Below are 14,541 nucleotides of genomic sequence, written 5' to 3'. Positions count from 1 at the left end.
TCTATTTTTAGAACATGCTCCTTCATGTAATGTTTTGATATGCAAAAGATGAGTATTGATGATGAGTTTATGAATATACAAATTAGCCTGGTGACTTCTAGTGATTTGTGAGTATTGCTCTGGCTCATCTTCTGGTTGAATTGGTCCTTTCCTTTGAATCTCAGTCAGACAGAGCTCTTTAGTAGGCCACACCTTTCAGTTACTGTTTAATATTGTTTAGCTCTGTTGATCAGGTTACTGATTCTGCTTGTGTTTCCTTCCCCTTCTGCCACCTGTATCTCATTCTTTCTATTTTTTCAGTCTCTGTCTCTAATCCAGCATTATATTAGTTATGCTATAATCCTTTAATGGCTTTCAACTTCAGCTTACTGTGTAGTGATCCATGGAAGTCCACACGAGGCTGCTATTTCCCAAAAGTAGGAGATCAGCCAATACCCAGTTACACTGTGTATGGCTGTTGTATCGGGCTTTTCTTTAACAAAGTGGGCTAAAGGCATAGATTGAAACATGGAATGTGTATGTGATGGGGGTATGGACAATAAAGAAATACTAGATTAGTGGTGGACATAATTGTAGGTGCAAGGTATGTTGTTTTGAACATATCAATGAAGTTTTCATACTCATCTATGCGGTGAGTTGGCATAGCGAGTGTTGTTGCCTCATGTTGTCAAGGTTGCTGGGTCAAGCCTGAGCTCTGGTTACTTTCAGGTTGTATTTATTGATAGAGACTTCTGTAAGTCACTCTGGATAAGGTCTACCAAATGCCCTAAATGTAAATGTAAATGCTGTGTGCACCTGAAATTACTATCCATTATAAAGCAGCAGGCCTGTGGTTGAATTTGGAAAATAAATAATTATTACATAATTCATATAACTTTATTCATACATTCATTTATAGTAACCTCTTTATCTTGGTCAGTGTTGTGGTGTTATACAGGAACACACCCCATAAGTAAGATACCAGTCCATCACAGGGCACCTCACACACACACTCCCACACTCATTCATACCTAGTGGAAATTTTGAGTAGTCAATCCATTTATGCCATTTAAGACATATGTCTTTGAGAATTGACAGGAAACTGGAGAACCCAGAGGAAACCCACAAAGACTTGTAAAACTACTACTACTACTACTACTAGAGAATAATGGACTAATGCACATAATGACCTCAGTAGCACAGAAGTAAACACCAATGTGGTCATGTGACATTTACTCAGAAGGACACAGTTGAGGGTGTTTCTGCATCAACATTCTCATGTAACATGTACTCTCAGACAAAATGAATCTGTGTAATGTATGTTTTCACAAGACACACTGGACCCATTTGAATGCCATAGGATATCCGAATATAAGATTCAACTGCACCAAAAAGAGTCAAAATTGTCCAGGTATGAACACTGAACATCCTTGAATATAAGACTGAGCCTGAGACAATATGAGAATCATGTCATATAACAATCACAGTATTTGATTTCAACTTTAATTTCAAGTAGGATTACATGCAACTTTTTAAATGAAATTTTAAAATCTTCAGTTCTTTATAAATACAACATAGAAAAAAGCACATTCCTTTTGCTTTTCATTAGCACTGTATACTTTCATCCTGGTGTCTCTTCGCATGTCTAGAGATGAGGTTATCAGAACATTCAGGAAATCTCTTAATAAGTAAAACTCCAACTGCCAAGCTTATTACATAACACAATAACTTTGAACAATTTGAATATGTATTCATTTGCTAAGAATTACCTTTGGTTAATGACTATGACAAATATTAATCAGAGAGAAGTCATGCTGCAAATTCTGCGCTAGAGAAATGACAAGACATGATTTTCCACTGTGTTGTGCCAGTCTCCACTGGTGCAGAAAGGGCACACCTGTCTCATGACAGGAAACAAAACAGAATTCCTGCTAACATCCAAATGTTCAGCAATCATGTACACAGAGATATAAATAGCAACAAAACTTCAAAAATGTAAACATTGCATGCTGAAAATTCTCAGACATGGCAGACAGGATAAGGATTGTGCCATGCATGGAAACACACAGTAGAAAGGTATGTGTTTTTTTTTTTTTTATAGGTGATCTATTATTACAGAGGGTTGTTCGGACAGCCCAGATCATCTGCAGATGTGAGCTTCCTTCCATCCAGGGCATCCACCTCAGACGGTGCATCAGTAAGGCTTGAAGGTTTGTAACACCCTGGCCACCCCAACCACAAACCGTTCCAGCTGTTACCATCCAGGAATGCGGTACTGCAACCTGAGGGCCAGGACCAGAGGGCTGGGTCCTGTAGTAAACCTCACACCTTCACACACACACACACACACACACACATATGCACTATTTATATGCAGAATTATTCACCTTCCAATGCCCACGTCACTTTTGTTGCAATCCATTGTTGATACTAGATACTGTTTTCCAGAACCTAGTTCATATGCTCCTATTTATTTCTTTACTCTTTTTATACTTACTTTTGTCTGAATATCTGTCTTGTTTGTCTTGTGTCTCTTGGCTATATATATATATATATATATATATATATACCATCCATATATATATATATATATATATATATATATACTCCTAATATAGATAATATAGATAGAGATAATATACAAAACTCTTGGATCTTGAATCTTATGTGAGAATTTAAAGGGTAATCAGGTAAAGTCCTTTGTCTGAAGCCTTACAAAAACGAAAGAATTGCAGCATGTAATTTGCATATGAAAATGTTACCCTGCTGCAAACATACAGCAACTTTACCTGAAATGTTTGCCAGAAGTACAATATTTTTGTGAGGGAGCAGAGAAACTACTTTCCAATAGCGATCGGCTTGTACATGTAAATTCATATTCATAATTCAGAGTTGAGTTCGGACTGAAATTACATACATCATTATTCAGACCACAGATGTAATGACAGTTACACATACTCATGGAGGAGTTTGCCTGGCGTATATGCAGAATATAAAGCTTCAGGTTCTGTATCTTGCCTAGTTTTTGTGTAGTATCTTGACTACTGTGGTAAGATCTTGCAAGTTCATGGTAGCTCTATGCTATTCTAATTCATTTGCAGAGGTTTAGTCACTTCTGGGTTTTCCTAATGGTTTGTGTTTATGGTTATTGCTTAGTTTCTTATGTGTAATCTTGCTTTGGTTTATTATCAACATCATCAAGCTTGATTTCGCTATTGTTTCTACTTCCACTTTCAACGTTAGTTATTGCATTGTGCTAAACTTGGTTCTGTGTCTTGTTGTACTGTATCTAATAAATCCTTCTACACTATAATCAATACTGTCTTTGGTCTGTCCTGTCATTGTTACAGCAGCCTTCACCATAAGACACAGGCAATGAGAAGAATAATTAAGCCCAGACAATGGGAACAGTTACCTAGACTTACAGGGCCGTCATGAACAACAAAACCAGATCACCATTGCTGTAGGCAACTACAGACATTAGCGGAGACAGATATTAATCTGCTTGCTCCTTGTAATTCCTGCCTCCCTAAACCAGAAAGGCTTGTTGGTAGCCCTGAATGACGTCATGGATTCTTTCTACAATGTATTGCACCCATACTCTAGCCAGTTTCCATAGCAATTTCACTACAACAGCCTCCAAGGTGTCATTAGTCATAGGGACAGACAGAAAATGGGCCACCATTGTCTGGAAATGACACCAGTTGTATGAGAGAGCTTCCTCAATCTCTTTTGGTTGGATTTGTCCACTACACAGAAGGAAGAGCGGAAAAGGAGTCAGCTGATCTAGTCCTTTGTCTCTAATAAGCAAAGGGCGGAGTACCTGTCTATGCCAAACAACAGTAATGAATGAGTGCTCATTACCATGTACTGTTATGAAGTGTGTGAAGAGGTGCAAACTGAACTCGCATGCAGAGATTACTTCTCAACAGCTGATCTTCTCCACCGGGCTGGAGAATCTATCGAGAGAGCTCTATCATCTGCAGCCAGTTATGGTTTATTATAGCTTATTATGGCTTGTTATAGCCATAACTGGAGATGGACAGGACTCCGAAAGGCTGTTCTTATACTACAGGGACTTGGGCCATACCAGTACCAGTTGCAAAGCTCGTCCTGAGAATCATGAAAGCAAATCATTGTCATTGCAAGCCACTGGTGATTGAAACTGAGATTTAAAAAATGTCCTCATCCTTTCAAGTACTTATTTCTATCTATTGGAATGGTATTCTGCCAGTGTTAAAGAAATTTTTCTGGATTCACCAGTGTCTTGGTAAACCAAGCTAGAACTATGGAGTGCTTACAATATCATCCATATTTGAGAGGGAAATGCGTACAAGCCAACTTTCTCAACAACAGCTGAGCACTTTGAATATATGGTTATATCATATGGCTTGTCTGATGCCTCATCTGTGATCCAGTCATTTGTCAATAAGTTCTTTTCTAATATGCACAACAGCTTTGCTGTCATCTACGCTGATTACATTTAGATGTATTCTTCATTACAAGGCAGCTGGAACAGAAGTTGTTCGGTAATTTCCACCACTGCAACCTGCAGAACATCAATCAAGCCTAATGTCTCATTCCTCACCTGTTCAGCACCACTTCATGATGACAAATCAAAAACATGAAAGTCAATGCCTTTTTTCCTCATCTATTATGCTAAGCCAAGACACTTGACACTGGACAGCATTGGCTTTCCCACTTGCATGGTTGATCCTATCCCACATACTGTAGACTAGGAGATGACAGCACGTGGTGGCCCTGGACCATCTGACATGCAACCCAAGAAGGTATACATGAAAGAGGTCATTAGTGATAAGCTTATTACTTGGTCACACACTTTCATCAGCTTCAGGACAACCACACGTCATACATACTTACAAAGATTGGTGGCCCAGTCGACATGGACGTCGGCTCTGTACTCTCCAAAATAATTTAACCAAAGAGGAAATACGAGCTTTATTTTAAAATGCTATAATAAACCACATTTTTGTTAAGTTTTTATGGTCAGTTATTTTTTGGGTTAGGTTTAGATGCAGTCTACAGTAAGAATTAGTGCACTACTCCTGTGAATGCCTGGGCCTCATAAGGTTTTGAATACAAGTGTGTGTGTTTTCACATGTAGCCAGAGCAGAAGCAGTAAGGTGAGCAAGGGTGCATGAATCTGTCATGCAACCGAGTCAGTGTGTTTCCTGACAGGATACACCGCAGTGCCCAGTGGGCAAAACAAAGAAGTCGTATCTTAAATACTCCCACACACGCACAGACACTTGGAGGCCCCACTGGCACTGGCAGTCTTCACAACAGGATGTGTGTGTTAAAGATAGTCAAAAGGTTGAGGCGTTAAACACAACAATTCACACGAGAGACAATTCCCTGATTCCCTTCACTCTGCACTGGTCACACGCTCCACACTGACGTGCACACAACAATTATAGCCAATGCACAAACAACAAAACCGCACCAGAGGATTCATTATAAACAAAATTATTCTGGCCATCCTGCACAGTTATTTAGTGTATCCTGTTGACTGACTGTTCCTTTCCGTGAAGTGATTACATCTTAGGGCACTAGTCATGCCTGTGCTCATCAAAGGTTAAAAGCATAAGGGTCATTTGTCTTTTTGAAGGTTTCATGTTCCACTGTTTATACATATACAAAGTCCCAAACTGAATTAAAGTTAAATTCTTTAGGATAATATAAATCGATCAATGTGTTGAACACCTTCAATTTTAATGAACTTCTGTTGTTTCTGAGCTTTAACTCTTTCTATGTGATGAAATCACATAGTAACTCTAAGTCATTGGTGATTGAGATTTTGTCCTCATCCTTTCAAGCACTCATTTCTATCTATTTTAATGTATTCTGCTAGTACTGATGGAATCTTTCTGGATCCACCAGTGTCTTGGTAAACCAAACTATGGAGTGCATACAATGTCATCCATATTTGAGAGGGAAATGAGTAGAAGCCAGCTGTCTCAACAACAACAACAGAGCACTTTGAATCATATGGCTCGTCCGATACCTCATCTATGATCCAGTCATTTGTCAATAAGTTCTGTTCTAATATTCTCAACAGCTTTGTTGTCAACTACATGACATTTAGATGTATTTTTCATTACAAGGCAGGTGGAACAGAAGCTGTTCAGTAATTTCCACCAACCTGCAGAACATCAGTCAAGCCTAATGTCTCACTCCTGTTCAGCACCACTTCATGATCACAAATCAAAAACATGAAAGTCAGACACTTCACTCTCTCTCTATATATATATATATATATATATATATATATACGTCAACAGACAGATTTTTGATTTTCTTATTGAATTTTTTTATGAAAACAGTAGGCCTATATATCCTGTATACAATGCAAATATTGTGCTATCATATATATTCATTTTAAGTGCACATCGCTTACCTAAACCAAAGGGATGTATAGTCAGTTCTACCTTCTCCAGAGTATTCTTGACTTCTGTTGTTGTGAAGGGGTTTTTCTTCACTAAGGAAAGAATTCTGTGATCATCCACTTTAGTTGTCTTCCAGATTGTACCCAACTGTTGATTTGGCCACACCTAAGGTTTTTGCTATCTCTCTTATAGATTTATGTTGTTTTTTTCAGCCTTACTTCACTTCCATTGAGATCTCCTTGGACTTCATATCGGTAGCTCCAGTCGAACAGCTGCAAAATGCCAACTCAGTACCTGATATCAACTCCAGACCTTTTATCTGCTCCGTTTGTCTTGAAGTAACGAGCGAATCGACTGCACCTGGTCAATTAACTTCTTGTCAGTCAATTGTCCAAATACCTTTGAGCCCCTGAAAATGGAAGTACTTTGCTTAAAATGGCTGTAATTCAAAATGGTAAATGCCATATTTTTGTGGAACCTCTTAAAATAAAGCTGAAAGTCTACACTTCGATCACATCTTGATTGTTTTATTTCAAATCCATTGTGGTGGTGTATAAAGGCAAAACTCTGTCATTGTCCAAATACTTCCAGACCTGACTGTATACACACACACATATATATGTATAGGTCCCACTTGTGCTGCCAAAACAGCTCTGACCAATCGAGGCATAGACTCCACAAGACCTCTGAAGGTGTGCTGTAGTATCTGGCACCAAGATGTTAGCAGCAGATCCTTTAAATCCTGTAAGTTGTGAGGTGGGGCATCTACGGATTGGACTTGTTTGTCCAGCACATTCCACAGATGGTCGATCGGACTGAGATATGGGGAATTTAGAGGCCCATACAACACCTTGAACTCTTTGTCATGCTCCTCAAACCATTCCTGAACAATTTTTACAGTGTGGTAGGGTGCATTATCCTGCTGAAAGAAGCCACGGACATTAGGCAAAACCGTTGCCATGAAGGGGTGTTCTTGGTCTACAACCGTGTTTAGGTAGTTGGTACGTGTCAAAGTAACATCCACATGAATCCCAAGACCCAAGGTTTCTCAGCAGAACACTGCTCAGAGCTAAACTTTGCCTCTGCCAGCTTGCCTTCTTCCCATAGTGCATCCTGGTGCCATCTTTTCCCCAGGTAAGTGACACACATGTACCTGGCACCATGATTCATCAGACCAGGCCACGTTCTTCCATTACTAACCACTGCATAATGGGAAAACCCCCACAAGACCTGTCATTTTGGAGATGCTCTGACCCAGTTGTCAACAATTTGGCCCTTGTTGCTCAGATCCTTACGCTTGCCCATTTTTCCTCCTTCCAACACATCAACTTCGAGAACTGACTGTTCACTTGCTGCCTAATATATCCCACTCATAATATTTTGTCTATATTACCCACACCTAATTGCAAGCATTCTTATTTAGGGAAATTGCTAGAATAGTTTAAGCTCTATGTTACGGGTCTTGGCACTAGGATGTATAATAGCGTCGTGCAGGTCCCACTTGTCTGAGAGGACAATATATGTTGTGGAGTGGAACGAAGTGCGGAGACGGACCGCACAACCCCTGTGCCTAAAGTGCAAACGTCTTGAGCAGGGCACAAACCAGGTAGGTTGCGTGCACCAATCTGTAGTGTTAGCCACTGACCTAGCTGCAGGGGTAATAGGCATGAAGATCATAGTGCTTATGTGATACTGTGAAGGGTACAAGCTTGAGAAACTCAGAGCCTACTGCTCAACACAAAAACATTGAAGCATGGCAGGAAAATAACACAAAATGGCCCTGTCATTTGGCAGAACTTGAAAGAACTAAATCTTTCCTTCATATTAAATATATCCAGCCCTGAACCTCAATATTCGCTTTTCTAAACATAAACCTCAGTAATCGTCTTTCCAAACATAAACCTCAATATTCTCTTTCTGATCATAAACCTCAATATATACTAAACAGTGTAGCATGGCGCCATTCTGCTGGCTGGCACAGAACTATGTCCGCAAGCAGAGCGAGGCAATCGGAGGGCTTATGAAGAGGTGCAGCCAGGTGCTGTACGTTTATGCTGATTACCTGCATGAGAGAGCCACGTTATAAAAGCCCATGCAGGTGGCCGCGGATTTGCCTGAGAAGGCACCCGTGGCATTACACTCTACTTATTAAGAGGATCATTCACATCCTTTAGTAGTTTTTCAGAACAATGTGGAAATATGATTATCTCTTACTTTAAGTATTTTACAGAGACAGTAAGAGACTTTTTTTTTTGATAAATCTTGAAGCATATCACAGAGGGCACCTGGAATTTAGATTTTTCTGGAGTCACTATCTATACTTTAAAAACAATACACCTGGTATGCTTTAAAACGTTTCAGATTTTCATATCCAGGCATATTGACAGGCAGGTGCCCTTGTAGCAAGATAATTAATGTTATTCACGTCACCTGTCAGTGGTTTTAATGTGGCAGACCACCCAATTTTTAGGTGAGCAGAAGTATTGGAACAGATAGCCTTAAAGTAAATTGAAGTAAATAACATTTAATATTTGGTTGCATATCTCTTGCTTGCAATAACTGCATCAACCTGGTGACCCACTGACATCACCAAACTGTAGCAATCTTCTTTTGTGATGTTTTTCTTTTCTCAGCTTCAAAATTGCTCCCATAGACAGCTCTCAGGTCTTCATGTTGGTTTATCCTTCTTTAACAACAAATGCAGTCTTTACAGGTGAAACCCAGGGCTCAAACCAAGAATACATATTCAGAGCTATTCATTGTTTAAAAATCAATCTAACAAGGCACACCAGGGTAACAAGAAACACCTGTCAGTCACCTGTTCCAATATTTCTGATCACTTGAAAAATGGGTGCGTTCAAACAAAAGATGCCATGTTCTTTAACACATCTAGATGTACATATCAGGAAAAGGTGAAATTCTGATCTTTTGTCTCATATTAAACTTTTTAACAGTTGCATAACCTTCATGACCTCATTTTACAAGTTAGAATTGTGTATCATCTTTCTATTTGCTGATACAATTCAATGTCAAGCTGAATTGTGAAAATTTGTACAGTATGCAGGTAATAAGGTGGTGCAGTGGTTAGCGTTGCCACCTCACAATTCCAGGGTCCCCAGTTTGAGCCAGAGTTTGGGTTGCATGTTCTCTTTCTGTTCATGTGGGTGTCCTATAGGCTCTCCTGTTTCCTTCCTACCATATATTGCCCATAGTTGTGAAGGAGTCTATACATAGTACCATGTGATGGACTGGCATTCCATCCAGGGTATATTCCTGTGTCATTCCCCGTGTTCCAAGGATTGTCTCTGGATCCAACGCAACCGTGACAAGTTACTGAAAGATGACTAAATGATGACTTTCCCTCAGGATCAAATAACTATAATATCTATCTATCTATCTATCTATCTATCTAAATGAATGATTAACTAAATCGTAATTAATAAATTTGCAATACATACCTAAACTCCCTTTTAAAGGCAAAACTCAATGTAAGTCAGCAGTAACTCAGTGGCTAAAGTTCTGTGTTAGTCACTGGAATGTTGTTAGTACAACTACAAGGACTGCCAGAAAGCCACTGTAGGACTCTTAAACACGGCCCTTAATTCTCAACTGCTTAGCTCTGTGCTTGGATTGGATTCAGCTGTAATGTACTTTAGATAAAAGCATTTGCCCAGTGAATAAATGTTTCCATACATGACATTTGAAGGTCTGTTATATTGTGTTGAATTTCAGTAGCAAACGGAGGACTGAGTGACTCTAGAGTAAGCATTATAAATCAATTTCTACCCAAGAAATTGATGGTTCCTTTCCAAGAAGCTCATGAGATTTGCCTTTCCCTTCAAGCTTATCTTGCTTAGAAAAGAAGGGGAAATTATCCATAATTTTATCATGTTTAATGCTCAATTCTTTGCTTATGCATGATGAGGCACATACTGTATATTAGATGTGGACATCTGCCATCTCTAATCTGAAACTTATGTGTAACTATAAAGGCTTCAAGTTTTGTTCTGTAATATGTGCACGTGTAGACAGATCCAAATATGCGTACTTATGACACAATCTGTTATTTGGACCACGGAAACAACTCCAGATGGCCTGTGCAGGAAGACTACACAATGGAATGAGGGAGGGAAAGGAGTGACCAAGAGTAGGATGTGAGAAGGCGATAAAATGTTCTCCTTTATGAGGGAAGTTTCAGACAACAGACTTGTGTATATCCACATATCTGCATATTCAAGATATGGCCTTGGTTATTTTACCCTTGGAGAAATGCTGACAAATTATGTCGTCAGTAAGACTCACTGCAGTAGCGGATTTTTCTGAGAACATTATGGGGACATTCAGCATCAATGATGTTTCAATCACAAAGATCAGATAAACCACAAATGGGAAACAACGTGACTCGTGAGGAAAATGGGACAGGAAAAAGTGAGCGATAGAGGAAAGCTGATGCCTATTTTAGGAGCTGGCTTTCCGGCAGGTGAAGGAAGTGAATTGATCTTTCCAGAGACGCTGCTGGAAAGCAAGGGATAGAGGAGGAGGGGTGTATGCATGAGCAAGCATTCTATTAAATCCCAATCTGTTACATAAAATCAGATAAAGTTAATGATGTAAAGCAATTGAATAGATGAAAATAATTCATAATAGTAGTGGGAGGGTATGAAAAATTCATGGAATGATAATTGTATAACCTTATATCATATATTATCATATATTATATCTAGTTTTTGAGATGAAAGTTCCTAAAATTTTCATAAGAGAGCAAGTGGGAACTAAGTCTTGTATCAAGTCTTAATATATAATATATAAATATATAATATATAAATACTCATTTTACCTGGTATGCGTGTTTTGTAAAAAAGTATTTTACCCTGTTATGAAAACCTTTTTTGTAGTGTCGTGTTCTACGCGCAAAAGCAATATTTCTTGGCATCATCTATAACAGTATAGAATGTTAATGGTATAATGATTTTAGATTTCGGTATAATGTTATACTAATAAACTGTATCTTAATAGTACATGAACTACTCACATTCTAAGTATTACATAAAGTAGAAATAAAAAGAGACTTAAGGAATATTTTGGCCATATTCCCTTCTTACTTAGTTAAATTGCTAGAATATTTTAAGCTCTACTTATCAACAGGATCATTCAAAGCCTTTAGTAGTTTTTCAGAACAATGTGGAAATATGATTATCTCTGACTTTCAGTATTTTACAGAGAAAGTCATTCTGTTTTTGATAAATCTTGAAGCATATCACAGAGGGCACAATCCACCTGGAATTTGTATTTTTCTAGAGTCAGCACTTTAAAATACACTACACGTGGTATGCTTTAAAACATTTCAGATTTTCATATCACAGCATATCGTCATACTTACTGTACATATCATCACTCCTCTTCATTGTATATGATAACTATTTAATAACCTGCAAAAAAACTGATTAAAAGTTCAAACTTGTGTGACTTGTCACTGCCTACTTTTCACTCCTCCCTCGCCCTCCATCTCTGATATAAATCTTGTTTCAGATGGGGACAGATCTTTAAACCTTTAGCACCTCTACCAAAGGAACACGTTATAAAGAGGACTTATCTAATTGCAAGGACAGGTGATTTCCTCTTATAAGATCTTCCCTTCATTCCTAGCTGACTTTGAGAGCAGAATGAGAAGAGGTGAGTGATTGTGGACACAAATATACTGCGTCTAGTTTATTGAGGTTGCATTGGACTGAGTGGATTTATTTGTTATACTTTACGCTGTTATAACTTATTATTAATTTATAAGAGCTATACTCGTACTTTATCGTGACTCATTTCGGCTTGCTATTTAGGTTTACACATGAGGCATGCCTTTTCAGGTTCAGATCTGTTTGTGTGTGTAACTGTAAGGTGTGTGTAAGAAGATCAGTGCTTTATAACTTTCATAACTGATTGCAGCTCTTATCATTTTGTAACTCTGTGCCTTTCAGGTTCTTATGTCATGGAGATGACTGTCATGCTGTTGCTCTTAATGCCTCTCACTGCAGCCATGGCATTCCAACACAAGCACAGGTGTGTACACACAGAGTTCAATTTCATATATATATAAAACACTTTTAACATCCAGATGTAGATTTAGATCCATAATCAGCAAGCCAGGGATGACAGTGGCAAGGGAAATCTCCCTGTGATGACGTGAGGAAGAAACCTTGCAAGGAACCAAAAGGGTTCAAAAGAGAACCTATCCTCTTCACCTGATACTGGGATTATAAATCATTACAGTATACATGTGTAGAAGAGCAAGGACAAACAGTACACGATATGTTGAAAGGATGTTCCTGGGATGACTGCAGGATAGTCTTTAGGATTACAGCAGAAGTTCTTAGAAGGTAGAGAAACTGCATCACGGAGAGATGCCACATTGACCCTGATGTTCATTTTTTACAGGCCACACACAGACACCATCTCGCTGGAACGTAGCATACAGATGTCAGTTGATCCAGCTGCAGAGACGCACTCTACATTCACACACTCAGAAATGGCAAATACGCCGCTTCTCCAGTCAACATCTGATATGCTCTTGCAAAGCATCCTAATGCAATCCAAGAAGTAAGTGCTTTGTTGTTCTTTCAAAGATTTAGCAAATAAAGTACATAGTAAATATCTCACTGTTACTTTAACTATACTGATTAAGAGCAACTGTAGTGTTCAATTAATACCTATGGTTTTGAATGAACTCTGTGTGATCCTTTGAGTCCAGCACTCGAAGAACTAATTCAACACTGTAAATGTTAGCTAATGTTAGCTAATGTTAATGTTAGCTAATCAACACTAGGTTTTTGCTTTTGTATAGTTTGTTGTGTATATCATTTAAACTATTGTACCTCCAGATAAATCTCAAGATATCATTTTAATAGTGTGTCACATGTGCGTAACTTGCAGTGCTCAGACCAGATTGCGGAGGAGGCGCGCACCATCCAAAGGCTGCCAGTTCGGCACGTGTCAGATGCACAACCTGGCTAGCACACTTTACAGAATGGGCCAGACCAACAATAAAGAGCAGTCCAAAGGAGCAGGAGACCCGAACGGATACGGTCGCTAAAGAATATCATCAGTGAGCACACAGCAAAAAAGTTCCCAGGATTGAATTCAAGACCACGGCGATTAGCTAACAGGATTTCACATTAAATGTATAGGAATTCTAACAAGCAAGGGCAATTTCATAAAAGCAAAGTTGTAAGAAAAGCTACAGATCTTAATCTTGCCCCTCAGACTAATCTTGAGGATTAGGAGGAAGATTTTATTACGGTGAATTCTTGTGAATTGGTAATTCGGTTGTTAACCGGGGTAAAGGATGAAGTGTTATCACTTCTACTCTAACAAACAGGAAACACACACAGCAAGCAACCGTCAGGTACCTAAGCCCTCTGCTTAGAAAATCACTCCCATTTTTAGATTGGATATCAATTAAATCTATTACCAATTATGTATTTGTGCAACATTTATGACGTTGCACTTCCAGATAAATGAGGTGTTTCTTTGCCGCCAGCAAGAGTACAAAACAAGAAGCGAAAAATAAGACATAAGATTGCGCTGTTATATATTCTTGCTATTTTTGTGTAGGCGGTAACCTGGCGATGAGTCGCACAATTTTAAAATCGCCTGAGTTTGAATGAATGCACTTACGACATTTGTCAGACAGCCCTATAAACCTGAGCAATCATTTTGTAGAACTGAGCAGTTGAGGGTTAAGGGCCTTGCTCAAGGGCCCAGCAGTGGCAGTTTGGCAGTACTGGGATTTGAACTCACACCCTTCCTTCATAATGGTATACGGTTGTATTTGTAGAGTAAATTTGCTGAAGTAGCTTATTTATACTGAAGTGGGGTGACATATTTCCACACAGTTGTGATGTAAGAACAGGCAAAGATTTTACCCCTTCATTGGAAGTCTGTTTGTAAATGACCACTTTGCCTTCTTCAGCGTTTGCAGTAAAACAAGCCCAGGCAGGTGGTAACACATCATTCTGGGCCAGAGTTGGTTTGAAAATACCACTGCACTGCTGGATTTTGACTGCCATACCTGCTCCACTACGCCCATGTGCAATGCAGATGTGTTCATTCCTGACCTTAAAAATAGGCAAAATCAGAAAATAGGTGAAAACAAATGACCAATATG

The sequence above is a fragment of the Pangasianodon hypophthalmus genome, chromosome 12 (assembly GCF_027358585.1).
Source record: "Pangasianodon hypophthalmus isolate fPanHyp1 chromosome 12, fPanHyp1.pri, whole genome shotgun sequence".
Taxonomy (NCBI): domain Eukaryota; kingdom Metazoa; phylum Chordata; class Actinopteri; order Siluriformes; family Pangasiidae; genus Pangasianodon; species Pangasianodon hypophthalmus.
Note: the sequence above shows the minus strand (reverse complement) of the source record.